Below are 15,422 nucleotides of genomic sequence, written 5' to 3'. Positions count from 1 at the left end.
ATAGACCCCACGTGCATCCTAGAAACTTGCATGCCTCCGCTATCTCTTTCATATGGAGTTCCCACATTAGTCTTACGCTCAACCAACGAGTCTTATAAATAAATAAATAAATAAATAAATTCCAATATATTTTGTGCTTTATTTTTCTTTTAGGGTTACCCCTTCAAGCTCAGGCGTAGTCCAATTTTGAACATTATATTTCCTTGTAAAAATACTAAACCTTATTTTTTCCGCGTTGGCGGTTAACCCGACTTCAGATGCCCAGGCATATACTTCCCGAATAGCCTGGTCTATCTGAGAGCTAATTTTTGGTAGACGCCTGCTGCTTATGACGAAACGTCATTTGCATACGCCGTGAGTTTGACTGGCCCTCTGTCGAACGGTCTAATCAACTGGTTGATGACCAGCGTATACAGCGTTGGTTATAATACCGTATCGATCCGTCTGACTAAGACGCTCTACACATCGTTGGTACGACCAATCTTAGAGTATTGTTCGTGTGTCTGGTGCCCAGCGTATCAAAACTCTATAAAGCGTATTGAGTCGGTACAGAAGCAATTCATTATATTTGCACTACGTGGTCTTAACTGGGATTCAAGTGTGCATTTGCCACCATATAGAAATAGGCTTCTCCTTATTAATCTGCCAACTTTAGAAAATCGAAGAACTGTACTAGGGGTAATGTTCATTCATAAGATTGACTCCTCTGATCTTGTTAGCCCACTAAATTTTGCTGTGGCTGGTAGAACGTCCAGGCACTTTGTGCCTTTTAATTTACCACTTTTCCGGCAAAATTTTGCCAAAAATAATCCAATGCGTAACTGGTGTTCGCACTACAGCAACTTGTATAACTGCATCAGCTTTGAATGTTCGTTTACCGCGTTGTATAATTCAATACTCTCACGTCTGGCCTGATATCTTGTACTTTCTTTCATATGTATGGTTGAATTTAATATATACATATGTATTTAATTATTTTTAATTGTAACATTAATTTATGTTAATATTATCTTAGTAGTCGACCGCTTTGTGTCTGTGTCGACTTTAATTCAAATAAATAAATAAATAAATAATACACGGCGCTCTGTTTACAGATTTTGTAGCCTCACTTAAAACCGCATTCCGACGACATCGTTCTGCAGTTTAACATGTAGCCAATCCAATTTATTTAGGCCGTATGTGCTTCAATCGATTTGAGCCAGTTCATGATTGCTCGTTTCGAGACATTGTTGAAAGCCCAGTTTAATGCTACTTCTTTTTAAATCTGATTTAACATTTCAACTGCTGGCGCATTACGATTTGGCATTATAGACCAGCCGTTCAGTGCAAGTATAAACTCCAGTTAAAGTTGACGTGAGTTTAACCCTACCACTTCGGCCGCTTAAACTGTGATGAGGAGCAAAATTTTATGTTATCGAAAAAAGTATCAACTTTAACTGGAGTTTAAAATCGCATTAAAAAAGACGGCCTCAGTCTTCGACTTTGGCTCCAAAATGTCAATCCTTTGCTTCGCTTTAGGTCCTAAAAACTATGCATAATAATACCGTACCTAAAAAGTACACTGAACTAATCTGTCAAAGTTAAGTTTTGGGCAAAGTTTTCTATGTCAATTGGAGCTTACCAGTGTAAATAGTTCTTAAAATATTATTTAAGTTAAATTCAACTTTGATAAACACATACCCATTGAATAGTGCTACAAAAAAGACTAAAGTGCAAATACACGAGAAATAATACGGGGGTCGTTGGCAATGACCGGGTATAGCATTTTCACTAATTAAGCTGTGGTGTTGTTGTTGTTGTGGCAGTGCTTAGCCCCACCTAATAGGTGCGACCGATCACAAATTGTCATCAATGGTTGGTGTCATGTGGGGACACATTGCCAGCGGGGCATACATTTTGTATGTCGGGGTTGATTCTGGATAGGTAAGAGTTTAGAAGACTGTTACGAAGTTGAGCTAGAGTGACTCGCGTTTCCCTGGGGAGTATGCGTTCCTCTTCCGCAAGTTTTGGGTACTGTTCTTTGAGTACTGGATTCTCCGGGCAATTCCTGGCATAAAGGTCCGACGCCTGTTTGTTGAGTTCACTGAGGACCTGCTTGTGTTTTTTTGCTTCATACGGCTGAGTTCTCAGGGGCCGTATTTCCTCATAATTCTTACGGAGATGACTCTTTAAGCCCCTAGGCGGTGTTGGCTCATCAATCAGATGTCTGTTGGGATGCCTAGGTTTCTGTGTATTCAACAGGAACTGTTTGGTTAGCATCTCATTTCTCTCCCTCATGGGAAGTATTCTCTCCTCATTACGTAGATGGTGTTCTGGGGACATAAGAAGACAGTCCGTCTCGGTTCTGAGAGCAGTATTTTAGCAGGCCTGTAGCTTCTTCCAGTGAGTAGTTTTTAGGCTTGGCGACCATATAGGAGACGCGTAGCATGCAATCGGCTGGCCAATTGCTTTGTATGTGGTAATGAGCGTTTCTTTGTCTTTTCCCCAAGTACTGCCAGCAAAGGAATTTGAGGATTTGATTACGGCTCTGGATTTTCGGTACAATTGCGGCTGCATGCTTACCAAAATGTAGATCCTGATCAAACGTCACACTCAAGATTTTGGGATGTAAGACAGTCGGTAGCGTAGTGCCATCGACGTGGATGTTCAAAATGTTCGACATTTGGGACGTCCATGTTGTAAATAAGGTCGCGAAGCGAAAAAACTGGAAAGATCAGGAAGGTAGCCGTTTATTCTGTTGCAAATCCCCCCTATTTAAGCTATGTATGACATGAATACATACATATATTTATAAAACTACATACATACTGTAACGAATTTAGTAATTATTTACTAACAGCTTAGTGATGCTAATATTCGTCACAATACATATACTAGGTATTCAATTATGTGTTTACTATATATTGGGATCCCGAACCAAGAATATCCATCTTTATTGCAATATAAAAATGAAAGCGGTAAAAAAGCGGGGACGTACATATGTAAGTAGGTATGAATGCATAGTACATATTTAAGTATGTATTAAATAATTATTGAACTTTGAATTCAATCTTATCAAATTTTCCAAAGGAGGTGTGTCTGAATAAATGGAGAGTATACAAGATTTACAGTAGACATACAAAAATATGGACATATCGATGTAGAATTTTTGGAACAAATTCTGAAATATGGCGTTCTTCAAGCGAATTCTTCAAACAAATTTGTAATAGGGCATTTTTTAAAAGTTTACTAAGGACCACTTAGAGAATGGAAAATTGGTTTTTTTTTTCAGAGAAAACAATTTTGCAAAACCTATATCAAGCTCTAGATGTCAACTATCAATCAATATTCTAGTAAAGTAGCTTATCTGACAAATGAGAATGAACAATACTTTAAAATAAGAGATACTCACTGATAAGTGCCTTAACACATATAGTGCAACCTTGGTAAACACTAAGGCATCGAGTCCCGAAGACCGTTTACAATGATGATAGTCCCGGAATCCCACCAATTTTCGGGACTATCCAATACTGTTAATTTTGAATTTTGATTCAAAAATAATTATGCAACGCTCACTGGAGTAGTTTATAAAAACGCTTATTTCCGTCAGTTTTAAAAATAATTCAATACAAATTTCATAAACAAATAAAAATTCATTTCGCTTTATGCTAAAAAAAATATTTGTGTTGAACATTTTCACTCAGTTCAGCCAATTCAAAGCATTTTATTTTAAAATATGTCCTAAACATATTAGAGCATCATCTGAAAGGCCAGGCACTTGAGAAACATCTTTCGGATTCTAAAATAGTAAGGAAATTTGTTGATAGCATAACATACACCATTTATTAATGTAAACCGCGAGATATACCGTCTATTTCCTTTGAAATGTGATATTTGGGACTTGTAACGTCTAAAAAAGGCTGCACATTACCAGGAAAGGAGTATTTCCTGTGATATCAATTGGAACTTGCAGAAATAAAAATATAGGGAAATGAATTCAAGTTTTTCAAACTTGCAATATAAGATCACGAGAAAGTTCCGAAATCCCGGGATTTCCAATGCCAGGATTTCGGGTTGGAAAAATTACTCAGTAGTCCCGGGCTTCGGGATTCACAGCATCGGCCTTAGGAAACACGCAGCAATAAAAAAAAAACAGGCAAGGAAGGCTAAGTTCGGGTGTAACCGAACATTACATACTCAGCTGAGAACTTTGGAGACAAAAAAGGGAAAATCACCATGTAGGAAAATGAACCTATGGTAACCCTGGAATGTGTTTGTATGACATTAGTATCAAACGAAAGGTATTGAAGGCTATTTTAAAAGGGCATGGGCCATAGTTCTATAGGTAGATGCGTTTTCGAGATATCGCCATAAAGGTGGACCAGGGGTGACTCTAGAATGTGTTTGTACGATATGGGTATCACATTAAAGGCATTAATGAGGGGTTTAAAAGGGAGTGGCCCTTCGTTGTATATGTGAAGGACCAAAATGTGGACCAGGTTGACCCAGAAAATCATCTGTTTATTTATATATGTAATGCAACGAACAGTATTCCTGCCATGATTCCAAGGGCTATTGATTTCGCCCTGCAGAACTTTTTCTTCTACTTAATATGGTAGGTGTCACACCCATTTTACAAAGTTTTTCCTAAAGTTATATTTTGCGTCAAAAAATCAATGCAATCACCATGTTTCATCTCTTTTTTCGTATCTGGTATAGAATTATGGCATTTTTTTAATTCTTCGAAATTTTCGATATCGAAAAAGTGGGCGTTTTTAATACCAAGATTAAGAGAGTTCAGATAAGTACGTTAACTAAGCTTAGTAAAGATATATCGATTTTTGCTCAAGTTATCGTGTTAATGGCCAATAGGAAGGACAGAAGGTCGACTGTGTATAAAAACTGTGCGTGGCTTCCACCGATTTCGCCCATTTTCACAGAAAACAGTTATCGTCATAGAAGCCAGGCCCTTACAAAATTTCACAATGATTGGTGAATTCTTGTTCGACTTATGGCATTAAAAGTATTCTAGACAAAGTAAATGAAAAAGGGCGGAGCCACGCCCATTTTAAAATTTCCTTTTATTTTTGTATTTTGTTGCAACGTATCATTACTGGAGTTTAATTTTGACACAATTTACTTATATACTGTAAAGATATTAAATTTTTTGTTATAATTTGACTTAAAAAATTTTTTTTTAATTGGGCATTTTCGTCATCCGATTTTGCTAATTTTTATTTAGAACACATTCAGTAATAGGAGTAGCGCTTCTGCCAAATTTCATCATGATATCTTAAACGACTGCCAAATTACAGCTTGCAAAACTTGTAAATTACCTTCTATTAAAAGTGGGCGGTGCCACGCCCATTGCCCAAAATTTTACTAATTTTCTATTCTACGTCATAAGGTCAACCCACCTGACAAGTTTCATCGCTTTATCCGTCTATAGTAATGAAGTATCGCACTTTTTCGGTTTTTTGAAATTTTCGATATTGAAAAAGTGGGCGTGGTTATAATCCGATTTCGTTCATTTTAAATTGCGATCTGAGATGAGTGCCCAGGAACTTACATACCAAATTCCATTAAGATACCTCAAAATTTACTCAAGCTATCGTGTTTACGGACAGACAGACAGACGGACGGACGGACATGGCTAAATGAATTTCCTTTTTCGCCCAGATCAGTTTGATATATAGAAGTCTATATCTATCTCAATTAATTTATGCCGTTACGGGGTACCGTTATGCGAACAAAATTAATATACTCTGTGAGCTCTGCTCAGCTGAGTATAAAAATAAAAAATTAGTAGATTTATGTGACGGTTTGGACGCGGCAGTTGGACGTTGATCCCACTGTGCATCGTCACTGAACTTACATCCGACTACAGCACAGAGTTAACGGTTCGGCAAAGAATTAAATGCTTATAAATATTTATATTTAACAATGTTTGCTATTAAAAGGTATTTTTTAACAGCTTTGATTAAATACGTTTTTTATTTTAATCAGGCATAAGTATAAAATCGCATTAATCCAGACATGCATTGATGTACATATGCATGTGGGGATGTGTAAAAATATGTATGTGTGCATATACCCGGCAGACAATGCGGTTAGTCGGTAATACGACCGTGATTAGTTGCAGGTACAGATTATCTAAACTTAACTGTTTTATATCTTTCATTATGAAAATTGTAAATTTTTTTCTTATCATTATTTGTTCTAATTACGCGTATTTAACGATACAATAAAATTATTGCTAAACTTATAAAAGGCACGGTATCCACCACATCGGAAGAAATTTAAAATTTCATAACTACGTGAAGTAGAGCTCGTACCGCCGTATACGAGCGGTGATCGAATTAAATTTTTTGAGTCACAATAGCATTGAAATGGTGTTTTGGTTAAGGTAATACGTGAAATATAGGCTGCAAGTACATAATAGATTCATAATGTATTACCATTTTTATGAAAAGCTTGACAGATTCATAATTATCATTTGAGTAAAATTGGTTTTTCATCCGTGATCGTATAACACGACACGGACCTAGTATTCACTTCTCAAGAAAACTCATATACTTTCTATTACGTTTTTCTAAAGATATACATATGTGCGTACCCCTGTAGGGTAAAACAGTGACATTGTTTATTATTTATTACTTTTTGAATGCAATTTTCAATTCCATGTGAGTGAACTTATTATTTTCTCTTGTTTAGTGTATTCTATTTAACTTAAGTTCATTTTTAATTCGAATATGGTAGTTTCAACAAGTTGTCTACTAACTCATTCCTGAATCTGACTTTCGTGTCTTGCAGAGAAGCGGCGCCGCTTTATACAGAGCATTGATAAAGGAAATGTCAAAATTACTTGGCTGCTACTATTTCTCACAAAACTTTTCTTGTTTTGCGAAATGTTAAGTAAGGCGAAAAATTAAGATACATATTAGCCGTGTTTTTTAACACGCGTATATCCGTTTACGCTTAAACTTTATATGGACTGCTAAGCGACAAACTTTAAATACACCTCTCAAATTGGTGCGCATAAATTTTGTCCTACTAAATTTCAATACGCATTATACTCAGATGTAACTGAAATATCTGTCTTTGTTTCACCCTCTACACTAATTCTATGTATTCTATGTGTGTCCACAATTCATCGCAACTGATTCAGCTATATGTTATACCCGATGGCCATCAGACCGTTGTGTCTCCGCTTTTCGGTACACCCTGTTGCTGTAGCTAGTTGTTTAACCCAGGCATGCTTAACCAACGAACCGATATCATTTCGTTACGATAATTAACGTTAATAAACGAAACGAAGTCATTTCGTTTCGTTTATTAACGTTAAAAGCGTTAAATTAACGAAATGATTTCGTTTCGTTTTCTGCGATATCAAAACGAAATCAAATCGTTTATGTCGATTATTAATTTCAAACTATGCTGGCAAAGCTGATTGATGGCGGAGTCATTAAAGGTGAAAGCATTAGCCAAGCTGATTGCAACTTTTCTCATGAATTTTGACAGTACGAACATTTATCAGAGTATTTTTGACATTACCACCAACGAATTACACAAACAAATTACATGGAGTTTGTGTGTGTATGTGCGCTCTTTGTTACCACCTTACGGCTTCACCATGGCTATAGCATTGCCAGCACAATTCAAACATAAAGTATCACGTTTTTGTTAACGTTTTTAACGTAAACCAAAGCTTTTAGTTTCGGTTAAAAACGAGATACAATTTATCTTGATAATTTCTTTATCGATAATATTTCGAAGTGTTTCAACGGAAACGGTGGAAATTTTTTGATAAACGATTACCTTAACGTTAAGGTGCATCCCTGGTTTAACCACAGCCGCTATGTGGGTCTCCTAAGCATTATCTAAGCGAGGATAGGCGTTTTTTTCACGTGCAAACGAAATGTAGACGCGTGTAAAAAAAACTCGGCTATTGTTAACTTGAAACGCTGTCAAAGCGTCAACACAAGGTAACGCTACAATAGTTCCACATACATATGTAGATCCAGCCTTAGACTCCACAGTAGAAGCAACATACTAGTTGTGAAAAACCAAATTCGAAGAAAATGTTGACGCGGTAAAATCTGATCGTCTAGTCACTAGATCCATAACCTATTTAGCCCAATTCTAAATATTCCCTCGGAATTTTGTTCTCGCGGATTTTTTTATTCCCGCAGAAAAATTCTTCCAATTCTTTTCTCCTAGGGAGAACAAAAATTTGGGAATAGAAATTTTGAAGTCAGCTGTTTTGTCAATTGAAATTTCGTTGTGCATTTCTTATTTTGTTTAAAAAATTGAAAATTTTAATTATTGTTGCAAATTTGTTTGAAATTAAGAAATAATATATAAACAATGCACAGTATTGCATTTCATGTAGTATTCACTGAAATGTGTAATGAATTGGTGCCACAGCAACATCAACAAAGGAGCATAAGAAGAAAAAGACGGCGGAATAACACAAATCCGCAAGAGTTGCCTGCAATTTTCTGGCGGCCAAGTTGAGTTGAATTCATATGCCAAAATCTATTTATGCCTTCTTAAAAAATCCTTGCGAAATTTCTGGATAGCTGCATCAAATATACCAAGAGCTCTTCCGTTGCTTACGATAGATATACTTTTCGACTTATAATAAAGAATATTGTGGTAGAATGTACATTTTGTACAAATAAGTGTTCTTTTTTAAAAGAACCAATTTCCTTTAACTATTTTGATGTATTCCCTTTAATTTAACAAGTGCAAAAATTCCTAAGAAATTCATAATACCTACTATTCTCCCATAACCGTTTTCCGCTTTTTCGAACATTGTTCAGAATAGGAGGAAAGGGAGAAGTGAAAAAATTTACAAGGAATTTTTATTTAGGAATGGGAGAAGGGAAAAAACGTGCACGGAATTTTTGTTTAGAATTGGGCTGATTATAATTTTTACTAATCGTTTGACAGATTCATAATTATGGTTTGAGTGAAACTGATTTTCGATACGTGATTGTATAACACGATAAGGGCCCATAAGTTAGGAGCTTTTCATATTTTATTTTTAATTATTAATACCTCTCCTGATGTATGGATCAGAATCATGGACGGTTAGATGATTCTTGGAGTGTTTCAGAGAAGTTTTCTGGAAAGCTTATGGTGAAGTGAAGGAATACTTGACCTGCCTTGGTGCTCCCAATTGGCGTCAGTGCTCGCGAAACAAACAATTAGGGAATTCACAATATGTACTATTTATCGTATTTCTTTAATCATGCCATTGTATTAGCACAGTTGTAAAGTTGTTGTTCCCTATGTACAAGTATTCCTACTTCAATACAACTTTGAAAAGTTTGTGTATGCTGATCGTAGCTGATTTTGTTATCCATAACTTATACAATTTGTGCAAAAGCAAATTATCATTTGAGTGAAATTACTAGTATGAATTATTAATACAATAGAATGGAATTAGAGCAAAATAATAAAGTAATATTTTTAAGCTATTGCATAGATTTTATCGCGGGCTTGGTGACTAAATCAAAAAAAACCGTAACGGATATTTGTCAAAAAAGATCCTCCGAAAAGGCTCGAAAAGGTTCGTAAAGGTTCGGTGTTAGCAACAGGCCAAATATATTATATTGGATCTCTATCATAATCAGCTAGAGTTGGGTCGTTTCGTTCTGAACTTGTTCAATTGACCGGGTCTCTCAACTGAACAAGTGAACTAGATCTTCGATTTCGGTTCTTTTTGTTCTTTTAGTTCATTTGTTCTTTTAGTTTGTTTTATCTAATGTTATTCTTTCTCTCTTCTTGTTCGCGAACATTGTAAATTCATACATATATACGCAGAAATTCACAGTGAGCACGAATGTCGACGATGCCACTTACACTAAAGATATGTGTGGCCATCTTTGTGTGTGGCACTTTTTTTTTTTTTTGGCACTGCTAAAACAATGTATGTATGGACTATTTATGAAAAACATGTTTTGTAAAAATCTAATTATTACATTTATTAAACTTGAAAAGTTCATATTTATGTACAATTTGTGTCTGTACTCTTTCAATTTCCTGAATCTTCAAAAATTTGTAACTTTTTTTGAAGTTAATTATACATATACATATATAAACTTATTTATTCATTACTCATTTAAATATACGTACACAAAGCATTGCTGCATACACACCCCCATCCAGGCATGCTTAACGAACGAAACGATATCATTTCGTTACGATAATCAACGTTAATAAACGAAACGAAGTCATTTCGTTTCGTTTATTAACGTTAAGAACGCCAAATTAACGTTAATTTGACGATCTTAACGTTAATAAACGAAACGAAGTGACTTCGTTTCGTTTATTAACGTTGATTATCGTAACGAAATGATATCGTTTCGTTCGTTAAGCATGCCTGCCCCCATCTATACCTTGTTGCCTTTTTTCGCGGGTGCGAGCAGCAGTGATCAAATTTGCTTGAAAAAAAGAACAGATGAACAAAAAGAACAACTTGTTCGTTCATCAGAAAATGAACGAAAGATTCGAATCTCTGAAATGAACGAAAAAGCACAACTCTATAATCAGCGGTGGGCAGGTTACCAAATTGAGAATGTGTTAGTAAACACGAACGCGTAGCGAGCACGAAAGCAAAATCAATTATTTATTTAGTTTGATTTCAATCATTGTTTACTATATAGTTTGGCAGCTTAAGTAGAGGTTATGTTGCGAATAGAGTGGAAGGCAGTGGACTAGGCAGTCGAATGTCATATAATGCAGGAATGGTGTTCGGAGTTTTTCAAAGTTAAAAAAAAAAAATGATAAAAGCTTTAATATAAATAAAACTATTGTTTTAATAACAACAAAAATGCCATATATATTCTGTATACATAAATTTATAAGGATTATCTCACTTTAAAATTTGAATTAAATAATCTAAAGTTTTTTTTTGAAACTGAGTCGAGAACTGTGCGTGTGAATGTGCGAATTTTCACCGATCAGCTGTTAGTTGCGCTACTTGGTAAAATTTACAATGATTTCAATGTTTGAACGGTGAACACGTGTCACACGCACTCTTTGGTACTGTTTTAAGCGCGCGTGGGACACTCCCTCGCCGTACGACCATCGAAATCAAACTAAAAGAGCTGTCGTTGGTTTTCACGAAGTAGCCATTGTGCTATCACTTATCGTATACATATATGGTCGCTTACAAGCCAACCTAATAAAACCGCACTGCGTTTTTTTAGCGCACGCAAACAACCGGCGATTTTTGCCGTAACCCAAATAAGCATGCGTTGCGACAATGTAAAGCATGTGTACAAACGTCAAATCTAAATGTCACGCAGAACAAAAATTGGAAATCGAGTAAGGTTTTCACGCATCAAATTCAATTTGAGTTGCTCTCACACAAGTTGTATGTGCATGAGACATTTTTGACAGAAAATGACTTGCGTGCGTTTATATTAGGTTGGCTTGTTAGCAGGTGCTAAGCTCACGCCCACCCCGGATCATAAAGTTAAAGTTAAAGTGAATGTTAAAGTTAAAGCGAAAGTTGAAGTTAAAAATAAAGTTAAAGTTAAAGTTAAAGTGAAAGTTAAGGTTAAAGTTAAAGTTAAAGTGAATGTTAAAGTTAAAGCGAAAGTTAAAAATAAAGTTAAAGTTAAAGTCAAAGTTAAAGTTACAGTTAAAGTTAAGGTTAAAGTTAAAGTTAAAGTTAAAGTTAAACTCAAAGTTAAAGTTAAGGTTAAAGTTAAAGTTAAAAATAAAGTTAAAGTTAAAGTGGAAGTTAAAGTTAAGGTTAAAGTTAAAATTAAAGTTAAAGTTAAGGTTAAAGTTAAAGTTGAAGTTAAAGTTAAAGTTAAAGTGAATGTTAAAGTTAAAGCGAAAGTTAAAGTTAAAATGAAAGTTAAAGTTAAAGTCAAAATCAAAGTTAAAGTTAAAGTAAAGTTAAGGTTAAAGTTGAAGTTGAAGTTGAAGTTAAAGTTAAAGTTAAAGTTAAAGTTAAAGTGAATATACCCAATAAACATTTGGGCTTGAATACCCTTAGAGCTCATGTTCATAACTAGGCATATTTCTAAAATCTCAAGGGTTGTTTCGAAACAGTGGCTCAACTCGAGAATCATAGCGTACTCAGAAAAAGAGGGATTTTTTTATAAAGCAAAAAATGCTATTACTTAAGTTGAAAAAACTTAATTCCCAAATTGTGGTTCTTCAAATGTAAGATTCCATACTACAGTATTTTCACGAAAATAAAATAAAATATATATAATTTATTTTTGATTAATTACGCTTCATTACTGCTATCAACAAGGAGCAGAATCGTTACATACGATCCGTGATCGAATGCCGTTTTTTAAATCACTATAGTTCCGAAATGGTGCATTGGATTAACGAAATATGTGAACTAGGGACAACGTGTACTCACTAAATCCATAATATATTATTATTTTTTAAATAGTTGGATAGCCTTATTTTAATCGCTTGTGTGAAAACCGTTTTCGATCCGTGATCGTATGTTACGATTCCATAGCAGGTGTTTATTTCTCACAACAAACAGCTGCTGATTTTGGTGGTACCATCTTGGAGATTTTTTTCATCTCCACCTCAGCTCGATATGCAGTGTAGGATATCAACTGGAGATATGTGTTGAATATACATTTGAAAAATGTACATTTCTCAAAATCTCTCGAAATCAGGGTAGTAATTGGAAAATATTAATGACGTTGGAGATCAACGCGAAAAAGGGATTCAAGGGGTTATGTAGCGCAATATATAGCTTCTCCAACCCAATTGTCAACCTCACCTTCGAGCGGCGAATCCCGTTTCACTAACAGACGAGGCTCTGGCGACCCCAAGCTCCTCATGGAACTTGGGGGTGGGGAGGGAGGGATGGCCTGAAGGTTTAATGTGGCCATATAAATCGTTCCCGAGATGGTCGGGCCAGCACCTTAATGGTGCTGTGTTACCGGAGCGTATCGGATCTGTATCCGACAAAGGACCATCACATCGATAACACTCCCCAAAATCTTCGGGGAGTAACTAATCGCTACAACAACAACAACAACATCAACGCGAAAACTTTTAATTTTAAAGAATTTCTCAAAGGTTGGTAGTGATTGGAGAATGAAGTTGGATATCAACTCGGAGAACTATCTGATTTAAGAATAATTAATGTTGAATATCACTTCCGGAACTAGATATAGGTATATTTCGCTGTAGAATGTTTTTTTTTATGTTTGTTGGCTCAACAAAATCCAGCTGTTGCCGTATCTACAAACTATCTAGATAACAAAAAAAAAAAAAAAACAATAGCTATCATCCGGTGGCAAAATCTTGAGCCAGATAAATAATTTTGCATGTAAATGCAACAACAACGATTTGAGCCACATAAATCTAGATAGAAGTCTGGTTCAATTTGTGAGCCAGATAATTTGTTAATTACTTCTTTTTAGGTTGGCAACGCGGTCTTTAATTTACCTACTTTTTCAAAAATAGATGTCGCTGCTTAGCCTTTCGCCGTATGAGTTTAATGAAAAACAGCGGCGACATCTGCCTATCACATTTCACGTGTGCGAAAATTTCACGACATCTGCTTCTCAAGTCTCTCAATGATTCAGAGCATTTCCGTGAGAATCGAGCGTGAGCGGGAACTGTAAAACTCACTGAAAGACGGCAAATGTTTCCGCACAGAAAAGCATACCCAAAGGTGGCCTTAAGGGCGAATTAATGGTGACTTATAACCATAAAGCCATAACCAGATAAAACAGCTGATCACACCTACCTTATGGAAATCAATGTAATCGAGTTAGCGTTATGGTATGGCACCATTAATCGATTACATTGATTTCCATAAGGTAGGTTCGATCAGCTGTTTTATCTGGTTATGGCTTTATGGTTATAAGTCACCATTAATTCGCCCTTTAAACTGTGACTGAAAAACTGCTCAGTAGTTTAACTGGAGTTTAAATTTGACTAGAGTTTAAGCAAACTTAGTTTAAGTTTAGCTTAACCAACTACTGAAAAACTGGGCCTATAAGTAACAAGTTATTGTTACATAATACTCCAGTAACAAATTTGCCGGTAACGTTTAGACTGTTAAAGAAGTGCCCCAGTTAAATCGGCGAAGCAAAAACTTTGAAATGCGATAATCGGGCACACCGTATGTCTAGCATATCCGACTGAACCTGATAGACGCATATGGAACTACTCTCCTTAGATACTAGTTGCAAACTTTGTATATGGCATGTATGTAAAACACGTTTCACTTTAACGCATACAAAGATTTACATATTAATATGCATGAAAATGCCTTTCGAACCCCAATCCCTTAATATCCTTCACTTTTATCCTCAGTAATCAAAATTCCTAAGTTACTTAACTAATCTAGATAACAAATATTGATATAAGATAATCAAATCATGTTAATTACCGCTTACCGCTCACAAAACCACACCCACCTTGTTTGTATTTATTTTGCGAAATCCAATAAGAAAATCTCAAACAACGTTGGTTATGTATGTTAAGCAAGTTAACTTTGGGTATGGTTGCCGGTTAAAGTAGATCTTTATTAGGCACAAAGTATGTTTTTTTAATTAAAGATATAGACCAAAAATTTACTAAACCGTGCACGGCAACAGAAGTGAAAATACTGAGTTGAACCACAAAATAATTTAACTCATTTGTGTATTATGAACTGCGTACAGGGCAAAAAGCGGCCGACGATGATAGCAGCAGAAAAATGTAAAACACAAACAAAAACCGGAATGGACTGAGTATTAAAAGCAAAAACAATTATGTGGCTGTGATAAAACAAGGTAAAATTCCACAAGAGAGAACGTACACATATGTAGGCATGAATGTATCACAGGGTTGCATTTTAGCTGCAGTTAAAAATAAAATAATTTATGAGATGAACACAAAAAATCATGACCAATCATATAAAGGGCGAATTAATGGTGACATAACCATAAAGCCATAACCAGATAAAACAGCTGATCGAACCTACCCTATGGAAATCAATGTAATCGATTAATGGTGCCATACCATAACGCTAACTCGATTACATTGATAAGGTAGATGTGATCAGCTGTTTTATATGGTTATAGCTTTATGGTTATAAGTCACCATTAATTCGCCCTTAAGGAGTTTAACACTGTGCGTTCCAATAGAAAGCGGTTCAGATCCCAGCAAAAATTTAGCATGCAAACCAAACAACAACGTTGCAATGCTGATATACATACATATATTCAAATCAATTTGTTGTTGCGCTAGCACTATTCACTGTCGAGTTCTGTTGTTCAGATTAGAGCTGGAGTTCGATTCGATTCTTAATCGATCTTTTTTTTAGATATATAGAATCGATTTTTTTTAAATCGTTCGATTCTTTAGGCAGCGAAGTTTTCATCACTATCTACTTTACGTATGCTTGAGGAAATACATATTCTGTAATTTTTATACCTTTCATGAAAATG

The 15,422-nt window shown here is 35.4% G+C and overlaps 1 protein-coding gene across 2 annotated transcripts in view; it reads right to left on the bottom strand.

Annotated features, from left to right (window-relative positions):
* The window catches only part of Idh (isocitrate dehydrogenase [NADP] cytoplasmic), a 39,513-nt gene extending 24,884 nt beyond the window's left edge, over positions 1 to 14,629 (bottom strand). Inside the window, exon 1 of one of the 2 annotated variants that reach the window (XM_067787992.1) lies at positions 14,388 to 14,629. The gene's annotated coding sequence lies outside the window, so the exon portion shown is untranslated. The remainder of the gene's footprint in view (positions 1 to 14,387) is intronic. The other variant, XM_067787991.1, reaches the window with a different exon arrangement.
* Between the last annotated feature and the right edge of the window lie 793 nt (positions 14,630 to 15,422).

This window comes from Eurosta solidaginis, chromosome 5, assembly GCF_040869045.1.
Source record: "Eurosta solidaginis isolate ZX-2024a chromosome 5, ASM4086904v1, whole genome shotgun sequence".
Taxonomy (NCBI): domain Eukaryota; kingdom Metazoa; phylum Arthropoda; class Insecta; order Diptera; family Tephritidae; genus Eurosta; species Eurosta solidaginis.
This window is presented reverse-complemented; position numbering and strand designations above follow the sequence as displayed.